Here is a 17,199-nt window from a genome sequence, read left to right as displayed (position 1 = left end):
TGAGGACCCTCTTGGAATTGCTCCGTTTATTATTATTATTATTATTATTATTATTATTATTATTATTATTCTTCTCCAGGATGAATCGCATTTTTGAGAGCCTAAACATGCTCGAAAAGTCATGAAACTTTGCACACACCTCAGAACTGGCGAAAATTTACGTCTGATATGGGTTTCAGAAGTGGGTGTAGCAAAATGGCTCGACAGCGCCACCTATACACGTTCAACGGTGTGCGCCTCGAGCTATGTTTCACGTACATGTATGGAAATTGGTATACACATGTATCTCTCCAATACCTACAAAAAAGTCTCTTGGAGCAAAATCCGAAACCCAACAGGATGTTGGTTATTTTTAATTTTATGAGCAAATTTTTGTCATTTCCATGCGTCGTATTTTAACGAACTCCTCCTAGAGATTAATTCAGATCAACACCAAAGTAGGTATGCCTAATCTAAAGGCCTTTGCGATGTTAAATTGCGAAGATTTTGAGTTTTCGTTAAAGGGCGTGTCCGTGGCGGCCTGGCGAATTTCGATGATTCGCCATGAAAAATGAAGTTGCTATAACTCAGACATACAATGTCCAATGTGTCCAAAACTTCACATGTTTAATAAGACTCCTGACCTGAACAGATTGACATGCCCATATTCAGTTATAGTCATAGCGCCACCTATAGGCAACAGGAAGTGACATATTTTACACTGCGACTAACTACTCGTAGAAATTTTATGACATCAATGTTTTTTTTGTGGTCAGTCTAATCTAAAGGCCTGTGCAATGTTAAATTGTGAAGATCTTGAGTTTTCGTTAAAAGGCGTGTCCATGGCGCCATGACGAAGTTCGATGTCTCGCCAAGGGAATAAAATATGTTATAACTCAGGCATAAAATGTCCGATCTTCCCCAAACTTCACATGTGTGATAAGAGTCCAGGCCTGAACACATCTGTAGGCCAATATTCCATCGGGTGTGGCAAAATGGCTCGATAGCGCCACCTATACACATTCAACATAGCGCGCCTCGAGCTCCGTTTCAAGTACATGTACAAAAATCGGTACACACATGTAACACACCAGTACCTACAAAAAAGTCTCTTGGTACGAAATCCTAATCCCAACAGAAAGTCGGTTATTTAGAAATTTCCCTGCAAAATTGGCTTTGTTTTTGCCATTTTCAGGGGTTGTACTTTAACGAACTCCTCCTAGAGATTTATTCAGATGAACACCAAACATGGTCAGTGTAATCTAAAGCCATTTGCGATGTTAAATTGCGAAGGACTTGAGGTTTCGTTAAAGGGTGTGTCCATGGTGGCCTGACAAATTTCGATGTTTCGCCATGAAAAAGGAAGTTGCTGTAACTCAGACATACAATGTCCAATCTGCCCCAAACTTCACATGTTGGATAAGACTCTTGACCTGAACAGATCTACATGCCAATATTCAGTTATAGTCATAGCGCCACCTATTGGCAACAGGAAGTGAAATATTTTACACTGCGACAAACTACTCCTAGAAATTTTATGACATCAATGTTATTTTTGTGGTCCGTCTAATCTAAAGACCTGTGTGATGTTTAGTTGTGAAGATCTTGAGTTTTTGTTAAAAGGCGTGTCCATGGCGCCGTGACGAAGTTCGATGTGTCGCCATGGGAATAAAAGATGTTATAACTCAGGCATAAAATGTCCGATCTTACCCAAACTTCACATGGGTGATAAGGGTCCTGGCCTGAACAGATCTGAAGGCCAATATTCCATTGGGTGTGGCAAAATGGCTCAATAGCGCCACCTATACACTTTCAACTGAATGCATATACACTTTCAATGGAGTGCGCCTCAAGCTATGTTTCACGTACATGTACAAAAATCGGTACACACATGTAACACACCAATATCTACGAAAAAGTCTCTTGGTACGAAATCCGAATCCAAACAGGAAGTCAGTTATTTAGAATGTTCTCTGCAAAATTGGTGTTGTTTTTGGCATTTTCAGGGGTTGTACTTTAACGAACTCCTCCTAGAGATTTATTCAGATCAACATCAAACTTGGTCAGTTAAATCTAAAAGCCTTTGCAAAGTTAAATTGGGAAGATCTTGAGATTTCGTTAAAGGGCGTGTCCATGGCGGCCTGACAAATTTCGATGTTTCGCCATGAAAAAGGAAGTTGCTGTAACTCAGACATACAATGTCCAATCTGCCCCAAACTTCACATGTTAGATAAGACTTCTGCCCTTAACATATCCACATGCCCATATTCAATTATAGTCATAGCGCCACCTGCTGGCAACAGGAAGTGACATGTTTTACGCTGCGACAAATTACTCCTAGAAATCTTTTGACATTAATGTATTTTTTGTGGTCAGTCTAATCTAAAGGCCTGTGCAATGTTAAATTGTGGAGATCTTCAGTTTTTGTTAAAGGGCGTGTCCATGGCGCCATGACAAAATTTGATGTCTCGCCACAGCAAGAGAAGTTGTTGTAACTCAGGCATAAAATGTTCAATCTTCCCCAGACTCCGCATGTTCGATAAGAGTCCTGGCCTGAACACATCTGAAGGCCAATATTCCATTATAATGATAGCGCCACCTGCTGGCAACAGAAAGATTGGCACATATATGGAATAAACATTGATATATTCCACTTATATTTATGAGTTTAAATGCATATTTCTCACCGTTCGCCTATTTACTAAAGCCACTCGCTGCCGGTGAGCCCGGGTGCGAGGGCCCGTTCATCGCTGCTTGCAGCTTTAATTATTATTATTATTATTATTATTATTATTCTCCAGGATGAATCGCATTTTTGAGGGCCTAAACATACTCAAAAAGTCATGAAACTTTGCACACACCTCAGAACCGGCGAAAATGTACATCTGATATGGGTTTCAGAAGTGGGTGTGGCAAAATGGCTCGACAGCGCCACCTATACATGTTCAACGGTGTGCGCCTCGAGCTATGTTTCACGTACATGTATGAAAATCGGTACACACATGTAACTCTCCAATACCTACAAAAAAGACTCTTGGAGCAAAATTCTAAACCCAACAGGAAGTCAGTTATTTTTAATATTATGAGCAAATTTTGTGTCATTTTTGCCATTTCCATGAGTTGTATTTTAACAAACTCCTCCTAGAAACTTATTCAGATCAACACCAAATTTGGTATGCCTAATCTAAAGGCCTTTGTTATGTTAAATTGCGAAGATCTTGAGTTTTCGTTGAAGGGCGTGTCCGTGGCGGCCTGGCGAATTTCGATGATTCGCCATGAAAAATGAAGTTGCTATAACTCAGACATACAATGTCCAATCTGCCCCAAACTTCACATGTTTGATGAGACTCCGAACCTGAACAGATTGACATGCCCATATTCAGTTATAGTCATAGCGCCACCTATTGGCAACAGGAAGTAACATATTTTACACTGATGTCATAAAATTTCTAGGAATAGTTAGTCGCAATGTCTTTTTTGTGGTCAGTCTAATCTAAAGGCCTGTGCGATGTTAAGGTGTTAGGATATTGAGTTTTCGTTAAAAGGCGTGTCCATGGCGCCGTGATGAAGTTCGATGTCTCGCCATGGGAATAAAAGATGTTATAACTCAGGCATAAAATGTCTGATCTTCCCCAAACTTCACATGTGTGATAAGAGTCCTGGCCTGAACACATCTGTAGGCCAATATTCCATCGGGTGTGGCAAAATGGCTCGATAGCGCCACCTATACACTTTCAACATAGCGCGCCTCGAGCTCCGTTTTACGTACAAGTACAAAAATCGGTACACACATGTAACACACCAATACCTACAAAAAAGTCTCTTGGTACGAAATCCGACACCCAACAGAAGGTCGGTTATTTTTAATTTTATGAGCAAATTTTGTGTCATTTTTGTCATTTCCATGCGTTGTATTTTAACGAACTCCTCCTAGAGATTCATTCAGATCAAAACCAAAGTTAGTATGCCTAATCTAAAGGCCTTTGCGATGTTAAATTGCGAAGGACTTGAGGTTTCGTTAAAGGGTGTGTCCATGGTGGCCTGACAAATTTGCAATTATGTTTATGACATGAAATGCATATTTCTCACCGTTCATCTTTTTACTAAATCAACACGCTGGTGGTGAGCCCGGGTGCGAGGGCCCATTCATCGCTGCTTGCAGCTTTAATTTAATTTGAAACTGTGGTGTTGGTTTTCGTAACTGGCCCTTTTTTGGGAATATCATAATTTTAGACATTTCCTTTCGAAAGGGAACTACATGCTGCGTCCTGTAGAGGGCGCTATGGTAACAGTATACCAATGCCACCATGCTGATGGATAAGTGCCTAGGTAACTGTTTCCCCAAGTCAGGACTTGAGGAACAGCATCCCTACTAGCAAAAGTGCTAGACTTTATGGCAGGCTCAAGCTCCAATCATCATAGACTAACTCACCCGCCAGAGTCTGGATCTCAAAGAGTGGAGGTCTCAGCATAACGACTCTAACTGAGAGGAGACCTGGCTCCACTCAGCGCTAATGACAGTTAGCGAGGCTCACAAAAAGAAGAGGAGCCTACCTACCCAGAGTACTGTCCATGCGGCTCTTTGGAGAGTGGAGGCTTCACCAGAATGATTCTCTTAAATAAGACGAAACCTACACACTCAATCTTAGTTTGAGCTCTTAAGAGTGGAGGCCTCGGCATAACGACTCTCTAAAACAAGAGGAGGCCTGGCATCACTCAGCAATAAAGACAGTTAGAGAGACTCACTAAAAAGGAGCCTACATACCAATAGTACTGTCTAAGCGGAGCTCTGGGGAGTGGAGGCTCCAGCAGGATGACTCTCTAAAATGAGAGGAAACCTAACAATGCACAACCCTGGTAGTGGAGCTTTTAAGAGTCAAGGTCTCAGCATAACGACTCTCTAAAAACGAGAGGAGACCTAGCCAAACTCAGAGGCAGTTAGTCAGAGGCAGTTAGTGAGGCTCAAAACAGAAGAGCCTACACTCTCCTTAGTGCCTAGGCAGAGCGCTGGGGAGCAGAGGCTTCAGCAGGATGACTCCCTAAAATGAGAGGAAGTCTAGCACTCAACCCTCTTAGAGAAACATTTAAGAGTGGAGGCCGCAGCATGACAACTCTCTAGACCGAGAGGAGGCCTTACAAAACACTCAGCGCTAAAGAGAATTAGCGAGGCTCACAAAAAGGAGCCTACAAACCGATAGTGCTGTCTAAGCGGAGCTATGAGGAGCAGAGGCTTCAGCAGGATAACTCTCTTAAATGAGAGGAAGCCTAACAACACCCAACCTAGTTGAGGAGCTCTTAAGAGTGGAGGTCTCAACATAACGACTCTCTAAAACAAGAGGAGACTCACAATGGAGCTTACATACTAATAGTTTTGTCTAAGTAGAGCATAGGCAGAGTACACTGCCAACGACTCAGAAGCTAGAGTACTAAGCTAGGAGTACTAAACATGCTCCTAAGTGTCGTAATCAGCATGAATGCCCTTAGATGAGGGAAGTACTCGGTTGAGAGAGCAATAGGAACTGTCATCTCAGCACAGCAAGCCTCAAGGTAGGGGAGCTCCCAGGCTCAAGAACAGCTGAGAGGATGAGGAGGCTCAGAGGAGGCTCAAACAAGAGCATAACAACTAAAAAAAACTTGCCTTTTTTAAAAACCCAATTCAGGAGCCTCCTTCACCAATAATGTAGATAACCCACATTATACACAATTCCTATTCTGTAAAAAATTACTGAGCAGTCTCAGTACTATGCCACGGTCTAAATCCTGAATGGAAATCCTCACAGATACCATTTTCTCTAAGAAGCACTATAATTGTGAGGTTACTACCTTTTCTATTATCTTGGACATAAAAGGAAGATTCGAGATTGGTCTGTAATTAACTAGTTCTTTGGGGTCTAGTTGTGTTTATTTTTTTATTTTTTGATGAGAGGCAGTTTGAAGATTTTGGGGACATATCCTACTGACAATGACAAATTAATAATAGTCAGAAGAGGATCTATGAATTCTCGAAGCACCTCTTTCATGGAATAGGGTCTAACATACATGTTGGTTTAGATGATTTAACAAGTTTATACAAGTCTTCCTCTCCTATAGTATAGAAAGAGTGGAACAGTTCCTCAGGGGATCTACAGTGCACTGTCTGATGTGATTCTGTAGCTGACGGCTACATGGTTCAAATTTAAACTCTAATAGTATCGATTGTAGAAGTAAAGTAGTACATAAAATCATTACTGCTGTGCTGTTGGGAAATGTCAACACCTGTTGATGCTTTATTTTTCATTAGTTTAGCCACTGTATTAAATAAATACCTAGAGTTATGTTTGTTTTCTTCTAAAAGAGACAAACATAATTAGTTGTAGCAGTTTAATGCTTTTCTGTAGGATAGTGTACTTTTCTGCCAAGCAATACAAAATACATCTAGTTTTGTTTTCCTCCAGGTAAGCTCCATTTTCTGGGGTGCTCTCTTTAGGGTGCGAGTGTGCTCATTATACCATGGTCAGACTGTTTTCCTTAATCTTCCTTAAGCGTAAAGGAGTAACTGTATCTTAAAATGCTAGAAAATAGAGAGTCCATAGTTTCTGTTACATCATCAAGTTGTTCTGGGTTTTTGGATGTGCTAAGGAATTGAGATAAATCAGGAAGATTAGTTACAAAGCAGTCTTTTGTGGTGGAAGTGATGGTTCTACCATACTCATAACAAGAAGTAGAATTCACAGTTTTAGCTATATGAAGTTTACACAAGACTAGAAAATGATCTGAAATATCATTCCTTGGCTACGTAATTTTAACACCATCAACATCAATTCCATGTGACAGTATTTAATCTAGAGTATGATTTTGACAATGAGTAGGACCTGACATATGTTGTCTAACCCCAATAGAGTTCAAACTGTCTATGAATGCTGATCCCAATGCGGATTTTACATGATCAACATGGATATTATAATCACCAACTATTAAAACTTTATCTGCAGCCAGCACTAACTCGGATATAAAATCAGCAAATTATTTATTAAATTCTGTATGGTGTTCTGGTGGCCTGTTTACAGTAGCCAGTACAAGCAACAAAGGGGTTTTATCATTAACACTTTCTCTGGATAATGTTATATGAAGCACCATTACTTCAAACGTGTTATAATTGAAGCCCCCCCACTGAGTAATACTGAAAATATTTATATAAATTGTAGCAACACATCCCCCTTTACCTTTGGTTGGTTTAGCCAGTCTGTCTGCTTCCCGACCTTGGTCCCAGTTAGTCAAGTGCAAACTCTAAGAGTATGCGCAATATTTTGAGAGAGAAGAGCGCCACCACCCCAGGAGGAATGAAGACCATCTCTTTTCAACAGGTCAGATCTGCCCCAAAAACTTGTCCAATTGTTTATGAAACCTGTTATTCTGCGGGCACCACTTAGACAACCAGCCATTGAATGATGACAATCTGCTATGTATCTCATCACCATGGTAAGCAGGGAGGGGACCAGAGCATATTACAGTGTCTGAAATCATATTTGCAAGTTCACACACCTCTTTGATGTTATTTTTAGTGATCTTCGACTGGTGAAGTTGTACATCATTAGCACCGGCTTAAATAACACTGAGTGGGGAGAACCTGTTTAATGTTTTGATCGGAATGGAAGAGCGGTGTTTTGACCCGCGACTATGTCGCTTACATTCAACCAGTTGCCCTGCTGCAAATGCGCTTTAGCCAGAACCAAAACAATGTACATGACTCTCTGAGCTAGTCGCATCCAGAGCCATACCTACAGCTCTCATATTCTTACTGTCCTCAATTAAAGTTTGGACATGTGTCTCTAATTTTGAAACCTTCTCTGTCAGCCTTACTATGTCCCTGAATTTATCACACGTGAATCCCTCGTTGCAGACAGAGAGAGCTAAACTGTACATGTGGTAAGTGGTCCAAACAACAATAGCAGGATAAGTAGCCATTGTTCACCATGATTGAAGAATGATTCTGACTTACCACTGTTGTTTGATGAATGGCGTGAGAGAGAAAAAAAATCAGACAAAAGAAAATGAAAAAAGACGCACATAGAAATGCGGATGGAAACGTGAATGTCAACCGGCGATCATTCAAAATGAAACTTTAATAATAAAATAAACACAAAACAGCGCGACAGCCCCTCGTGGACAACTGCCGCCCACAAACAAAACCAAAACACAAAATAAAGCCCAGGCCTGGTCCTCTCTCATCCTTCACTGTCATCACTTCCTCTACGACAAATTGCTGTTTTTCAACGTAAAGCTTATAAATAATGTATTTGCTAGATTCGTGTAAGCAGTACACATCAAAACACGCAGAATGAAAACACAGTACATACCAGATTTGTCATAATAGGAAGTCATAAACACATTCACAGCTGTAAATCCAGGTTAGAAAGGTAAGGGTCCACTGAATGACATCTCATGGAGCACGTTTAATCTAATGAAGCGATAACTTTATAATATGGATGATAATTCCTTTGTTTATGTTTCAGTTCTTCAGGGACAGAATTGTTTGTGTCCATTATGGGATAATTCACGCTCAGATACTGCATCTTGGTATAAAAAAAACGGCATGGTAACGACTGCTCGTGAAACCCGCTGTGATTGCACCTGTCACCTGATGGAGGCGGAATTTATCGATCACCTTTTTCTTTATTTGTTTTATTTTTCAACTTTTTTCAGATATGTGTGAGTTTGTTTTACGTTGAATGTGACTGTATCTACATGATTACTATCTGTTTGAGTGCAAATCATCTCGCTATTACTGTGTAATCACAGCTATCGATGTGAATGCCATCTATATGAATAGAGTGTGATTTATTGACTTATTATTGACTGTATTATTACCATCTCTATAAATGGCCGTCAGCACATCAGCATGTGATAATTGACTATATGAACAGAAATCATTGTAAATGCTGCGTTTCTAGCAATCTCAGGGTGTACTGTAATTGGCATACAAAGATACGTCTTTTTTATTTATTTTTCTTACTCAAATTATTCTAATTGTATTTTTTCTAGTGCTAAAATAAATCACTTATATGATGTCTAAGTTTCTGTCTATTGTTTTATAATACAAAAAAAGAAAGAAAACAATGCTGTGGTATGTTTAATGATTAAAATAGTTTGTAGAACCCTTCAATACAGTTGATATATATATATATATATATATATATATATATATATATATATATATATTATGTTGGGGGGGGGGGGGGGGGTTGCTGGGGTACTAGACATAGTCTCAGAAAATGGTTGCACGAATCAACTTTGTCATGGTATCTTCTTCAGATTTGAAGTGGAAACTCATGAGACATGTGACTTTCAACCCATTACCCTTTCTAGATTGCCCCAGGACTGATTTTATGTATTTTTATATCAAATGATAAAAACATTTCAGTGTGGATTTTTTTTTTCAAGGCAATTCAGTGTCTATAACTTTTAATATTTTTGAGCATTATCAAATCTGGTTGATTAAAAGTAAAGCCCAAAGGGTCTTCTTTCCAAAAACACCAAAATTATGTGTGTCACAAACATAGGTCAGGAACTGTTGCAATTTTAAATCAGGTAGGACACTTTCAGTCCCATAATGGGGGGTCTGGTTAACAGGTTAAATGAAAAATAACTCACATGAAACTATATTTTAGTTTATCACGAATTCTTGTCAGTATTGTCATGGCACGGTGTGAAATGAGTGCACTGAGATGAATGAAGGTGAACAGTCTATAAATAAATCTACACAGACAGTAAATCCACAGATGATAGGCACGCACGAAATCCACAATAGACATCTACAATATCGGACAAGGGAAAGACTAGAACTTAAATAGGGAGGCAAAAGAGGATAATTAGTGAGACAGGTGAATCAAATGATGAAATCAAAAGGTAGACAGAAACTAGGTCACACTAACATATTAGGGACAGGGACGGATGATAGTTGTCTGACCAAGGCGAAGCCAGAGGGATGAGGGAGCCTGGCGTAGATGGCGGACTGATGGACCACGGTGGAAAGGAGGGAGCTAGGATCCATGTTGGAGCTGCTAGGTCGGCAGCTCAAAGTGGAGTCCAGGACTCAGAGGCAGGAGGCAAAGACAAGGGATCCTCCAGCCATGATGCCGATGGAGACTAACAGACCCACGGTGATCCTACCGCACAGATAGTGGGCTGAGGGTGAGCAGAGGGCCTGCCATGAGACAGCGGTTGGGATGGTTAGGAATGGTGCAGATGTGGTGGGAGAGGGAGGCTGGGTGGGAGTTTAGGATGATCAGTGATCAGGTGGGTTAGAAATGATGTTCACTGCCCACACACTCTTTAAGGCGACTCCCAGCTGTGGGAGAGCCAGCGATAGGAAACAACCTCAGTGACCGATTCAGGACATGTAAACAGTCCAGGGCAGACAGATATTTCAAGGCAGACAGACAGTTCGGGGCAGACTGACAGTTCAGAGTAGACAGGAGTTTCAGGATAGGTAGATTATGACAATGGAAGATCTGGTAATAATACAGAGCTTCACTCCATGCTCTTGCTATCCATAGTGATCTCCCCCATGGCGAGCGCTGTTTCCAGCTTACACACCTGAACAGACGATCCATCAGGTTCTGGCTCCATGGCAATCTTAGGCTCATTGATTGCGGCGGGAGTGGGCTCATGTACAGGCCGTCTATGGCTCATCTAATGATTGCTTGCGGGGTAATGGTGGGCTTTTCTATGGGTCCGGAGATGTTCTGGTTCAGGGCTGGACTCTCTCCAGACACCTAAAGGCCTCCCTCTAGCTCAGTCCAGTGATGTCTGGGATTGTAATTTGCCCTGATGCAGAGCAAAGACTTCAGTGTTTGTATGGCGAACTGACTAAATGTGATGGCAAAGTCCAAAAAGGGTAGGTGTTGCAGGCTAGAGTGGAGAATCTTGCAGCAGTATCCGTAATGAAAAACAAACAAAAACCAAAATAAGCAGGGACAACATGGCGTGTATATTAACTTATTTGGTCCAGTATTCTGTTACAGTACGGTGTGATATTAGTCCACAAAGAAGATGAATGAAGGCAAACAGACTTTTAATAAATCCACACATAGGGTAAATCCACAGAAGGAAGGCACACACACAATCCACAATAGACAATTACACAGTACACATGACAGACTAGAACTTAAATAGGGAGGCAAATGAGGATAATTAGTGAAACACAGGTAAATCAAATGACAAAATAAAAGGGGAGACAGATTATATTCAACAGTTTATTTTTAAAGACACTTTAAGTCAATTTGAAATTACTTATAACAATGTACTTAAGTTCTACGTTGGTCAAAAAAGCACAATTGTGAGGTCAAATCAGAAATAATTTGCATTTAATATAAATTGTAACTATAATCCATTTTCATTTAACATGGAGTTAAGTGTGTGAACACACTGCATTGAATTCATACTTATGCATATCCACAAGTATTCTTTGTAAAAGTATGCTAGTATACTTCTTTTTCACAGGAGTTTGAGTGTGCCTTGGATGATCTAAAATTAAATGTATTTTTCTTTCTTTTCATTCGAGTGTTTTGACCGTGAGTAAAACCCTGAAAGTGTAGCCTTGGAAAAAATAATGGATCCCTGCGAGTTGAATATGACAACAGAGTGATTTGGTAGCGCAAGCTAAAAGTAGCACATTGTGTGCCCATCAGTTCATTAGTATTTCAAATGTGAATACACCAGTGTTCTAGATCATAAAGAAGCATGTTTGAGGAGAAAAACACAAGTGTTACATGTGGCTTGCAGGTCAGCCATTGCTTCGTCTTCCAACAAAAGTAAACTGTCTGTGGACGTCAGTCAAACAATTACACACTGAGATGTCATTACCTCCAAGGACAAATCTTTACCAGGTTGACACTTCATCATGGGGCCGTGTGACAAAGCTATCACTTCTGTCATTCCACTCTTAATTCACCTCAGTGTGTCAATTATAGACATCCCTTACTGACTTACCCATTTAACTAGTGGCCAGCTGTCACCAGGGTATATATTGAATAAATATCTTCAAAAAAAATAAGTAAATAAATAAAAATATTGCTGATGCTCTCACTGTTTTATTTATTTGCTCAGGTATTGCTTCACTTGTTGGGCTAGCTCTCAACACTACTTCACTATAAAAAAGTTGCAAATCTCCAAAAATATCACTCATGCCTTGAAACACTGTTCTCTGCAGCACGGTTGGTAAGCTGGCAGGAAGAAGTGCTATGCAGATCATATTCCTGCAACAGAGGTCTAGAAAGGTCACTTTTTTTTCTTCAAAAATGTATTTAAAAGTTTTTCTATACTTTAAGAAAAGTGTCACTGCTCGGTTTGGCTGGTAGATATTTTCCTTTAATGTCAAAAACTCATGACTTACTGAAACACCCACAACCTTATAAAATCACCTATCAACCTGTCATGTGTCTTTTATTGTAACATAGGCAAGAATGAAACATATCACTTGTTGGGCTAGCTCTCAACACGACTTCACTATAAAAAAGTTGCAAATCTCCAAAAATATCATTCATGCCTTGAAACACTGTTCTCTGCAGCACGGTTGGTAAGCTGGCAGGAAGAAGTGCTATGCAGATCATATTACTGCAACAGAGGTCTAGAAAGGTCACTTTTTTTCTTCAAAAATGTATTTAAAAGTTTTTCTATACTTTAGGAAAGTGTCACTGCTCAGTTTGGCTGGTAGAAATTTTCCTAAAAACTCATGACTTACTGAAAAACCCACAACCTTATAAAATCACCTATCAACCTGTCATGTGTCTTTTATTGTAACATAGGCAAGAATGAAACATATCACACAGTAAATCACACATCCTGAAAATTAAAAACACTAAATGTGAATATTATGAATCCTGTCCATGGACTTCCGTCCGATCGCCACCAGAGGTAACTCATCCACCATATGGACTCTTGGACCCCACTAACTGTTACACTCAGTGTTGGTTATCCTACTTTAAAAAAGTAATTAGTTACAGTTACAAATTACATCTCCCAAAAGGTAACTGAGTTACTAACTGCTCGGCTCCAAAGTTAAAGCTTGAACTTCGGAGCCGAGCACATCGTGTGCTGCTTTCACCGGAGTGCTGCAGGCAAGACTCACTGGTGTTGGTGTGACGGCGCGGAACCTGCTGCAGAACCTCCGGTGGCAACAGTGCTCGCTTCAGCTCCTTGCCTGTTGGTGGCGCCCAGCAATGCACCTTCAGCTGGTCATGTCATGGTCGAAGGAACCGTTGCTGAACGCTGTGTCTGTCTTAAGGAAAATGTTCAGGAACTTTCCCTGTTTTATGATGTTACGGCTGTAGAACCTCCAGAGGTGGTGGCATCCATTGTTGAACCTCCAGAGGTGCCAATGGTATCCACTTATGAACTCTCTGCCTGTTCTGCTCTGGCCCAGGAGGCCGTCTATGAACTCTCTGCCTGTTCCATTCTGGCCAAGGAGGCCATCTATGAATTCTCTGCCTGTTCCGTTCCAGCCAAGGAGGCCGTCTATGAACTTACTGCCTGTTCTGTTCCGGCCAAGGAGGCCATTTACGGACTCCCTGCCTGTTCTGTGAACTCATGTGTTTTGAACCTGCCATGGAGGCTGAATGTGAACTGTCTGTTCGTTTAAATTCTGCTCTTGAGTCTAATTATGAACTGCCTGTCCATCCATTTCTGCCAAATGTTTCTGATTTTGTACCATCTATATGTCCAGTTTCTAGTCAAGTTAAGTCAAGTTTATTTATATAGCACTTTTAACAAAACAGATTGTGTTAAAGTAACTGAGCAACATTAATTAGGAAAACAGTTTGTCAATAATGAAAAATGACAGTTAAAGGCAGTTCATCATTGAATTCAGTGATGTCATCATTTCAGCTCAGTTCAGTTTAAATAGTATTTGCAATCAAGTCAACAGTATCTCTGTACATGAAGTGTCCCCAACTAAGCAAGCTAGAGGTGACAGCGGCAAGGAAAATTCTATCGGTGACAGAATGGAGAAAAAAAACCTTGGGAGAAACCAGGCTCAGTCTGGGGGCCAGTTCTCCTCTGGCCAGACAAAACCAGCAGTTCAATTCCAGGCTGCAGCAAAGTCAGATTGTGCAGAAGAGTCATCGGTTTCCTGTGGCCTTGTCCCGGTGGTCGTCTTAGACAAGGTCTTTACAGGGGATCTGTATCTGGGGCTTATCTAGTTGTCCTGGTCTCCATTGTCTTTCAGGGCTGTAGAGATCCTTTCTTTTTTTTTTTTTTTGATTTTGATATTTTAGGTATTCAGATTGCCAGAGTTTTGAGAATGCAGTGGACGTGGAGGACTATAATGTAACTAGAGCTTGTTTAAGTCCTGAGGTGCTAAATCATTCAGGGCTTTATAAGTAATAACCAAGATTTTAAAATCTATAAAATGTTTAATAGGTAGCCAGTGCAGTGTTGACAGAACCGGGATAATATGGTCATACTTCCCGGGTTCTAGAAAGAACTCTAGCTGCTGCACTTTGGATTAGCTGGAGTTTGTTTATTAAGCATGCAGAACAACCACCAAATAAAGCATTACAATAATCTAACCTTTAGGTCATAAACGCGTGGATTAACATTTCTGCATTTGACATTGAGAGCATAGGTCGTAATTCAGATATTTTTTTGAGATGGAAAAAAGGAGTTTTACAAATGCTAGAAATGTGGCTTTCTAAGGAAAGATTGCTATCAAATAGCACACCTAGGTTCCTAACTGATTATGAAGAATTGACAAAGCAGTCTTAGAGAGTTTTTAGGTCCTATAATTAACACCCAGGTTTTTTTTTTTTTAGAATTTAGTAGTAAGAAATTACCCATCATTCAGTTTTGACTATGCATTCCATTAGTTTTTCAAATTGTTATGTTTCGCCATATACATCCAGCCATATACATACATAGACATCCAGCCATTGAGTTGTGACAATCTGCTATGTATCTCATCACCACAGTAAGCTTGGTGCTTGCAAGTTCACACACCTCTTTAAAGTTATTTTTATTGATCTCCAACTGGCCACCGCCAACGTGAATAACAATCTCACTGTATTTACGTTTAGCATTAGCCAGTACTTTATGTTTACCAAGATTTCAGGCACTCTGGCTTCTAGTAAACATTGGACTATAGTGGATGGTGTCTCTATTTTCACGTTCCGTACAGTAGAATCGCCAATAACTACAGCACTTTCATAAGGTTTCTCAGTGGGTGTATCCCTGAGTGGAGAGAACCTCTTTAATGTTTTGATCAGAACAGAAGAGTGGTGTTTTGACCCGCGACTATGCCGTGTTACAGTCACCCAGTTGCCCTGCTGCGATGGCTCTGTTACCGGATCCGGGCAATGTACAGGACTCCCTGAGCTAGTTGCATCCATAGCCGTATCTAGAGCCCTCACATTCTTACTGTCCTCAATTAATGTTTGGATGCGTATCTCTAATTCTGAAATCTTCTCTGTCAGCCTAACTATTTCCCTGCATTTATCAAATGTGAATCCTTCGTCGCCGACAGAGAGAGAGATAAAGTAAACATGTGACAAGCGGTGCAAATATCAATAGCAAGAGAAGCCATTACCCACCGTGATTGATGAAGGATTCTTACCACCATTCTTCTATCAATGGGTCTGTGTGTGAATTGTCTGCCAGTCTAGTTTCAGTCACTGAAATGCCTGTTAATACCATTTCAATCAATGCTTTTGATTTTGAACTACCTGCCCATCCAGTTTCAAGTAATGTGTCTGTTATTGAACTGTCTGTCTGTCCCATAACTCTCAAGAAGACCAACACTGAACTTTCAGCACTATCAGTCATATCCAAAGAGACTGCTAATAAGCCCACTATACCTCCTGTTCCGACCCTTGGGGCGCAGAGTATCTGTCTGTGTTCTGTGTTCCAACTGTGGTGGTCTTCTATTCTGTCTGCTCCAGCCTGGTGGTCTTCTGTCCTGCTCTGGTGGTCTTCTACTCTGCCGTGGGGATCTGCTTGGCTGTGGTGGTCCTCAGCTCCACCTGCTCTGCTGGCTTCACCCTGGTTTGCTGCTCTGCCCTAACTTCCTGCTTTGCTGCTTCTGCCTTGGTGCTCTGCTCTGCTCTGGTAACTCTGCATCAGTCCCCCATCTCTCCACTTTAACGTGGACCTGGCCCTCCATCCCTCCTCCTGTTCCACCTCCGCTCCACCACCCTCCTGGAGTTAACTGTTTTAGTGGGGGGGGGGGCTATGCTATGAATCCTCTCCATAGGCTTCTGTCCAATCGCCACCAGAGGTCAATCATCCAACACATGGTGTAACTTTTACACTATACCCTGGATTACATTTCCCATCATCCATTACACTGAAAGCAATTACACCCATTATATAACACGCACTCGCATCCTGCTCAAGTCGCCCAGTATTGTTTGCATTTATACTTCAGTCAGTGATAGCACTTTATGGAGCCAATCTTTGTTTTCATAGTTTAATCTTGTTTATTGCCTGATTCATTATTGTCTTGATCCTAGCCTATGTATCTGGTTTCAGTATGTTCTCTGCCTGCCCAGAAGTTTATAGCCTGTCTTTGATTACCCCTCTCATCTTGCCCTGTTCAGATACTACTTACCCCTCACCTGGACCATAGCCTTTGTTTTGGAATTAGCCTTTGGATTACCCTGTTTGGATATTGTTCGCTGGAGATCGACCACACCTGTTCACTGGACTACTCTTATGTCTTGCCCATTATATGCCTGTTTGCAATTGTCTGACTTTCACCTGTTTTGACCACATCCTTAAAGCTTGCACATGGATGCGCATGCCTCACGTCTCGTTGGTTCCATTACAGAGATAATGAAAGGGGTTTTGTTGACTTCAAAAGGTACAAGCCATGTTATTTATATCTATTCCATTTGTATAACAATTATTGAACTAGATCATAGTGCTAAACTATAGTGAGAGAAAAAAAATGGGAAGTAAATAAATAAATGTGCTAACAGTCTACTTGAACTTACAAACTTTCAAAAGGTGCTTTGTACCTTAAAATGTGCTGGTAAACACCATAATAATAGAGGAGGTGCAACAGTTCATTATAAGACAGTTCATTGTAATATAAATGTATTCACATCTTTTGTCAAACAGGAAATGTCTGGAAATGTAATTTTACAGTTTTTCACTGTTAATTATATGGCAAATCATAGTTTTTGCTTTTTCATAAGTTAGTAAATAAATATGTACGTACATACGTATGAATGTACATACATGCATACA

Source organism: Carassius carassius, chromosome 29 (genome assembly GCF_963082965.1).
Source record: "Carassius carassius chromosome 29, fCarCar2.1, whole genome shotgun sequence".
NCBI lineage: Eukaryota > Metazoa > Chordata > Actinopteri > Cypriniformes > Cyprinidae > Carassius > Carassius carassius.
Note: the sequence above shows the minus strand (reverse complement) of the source record.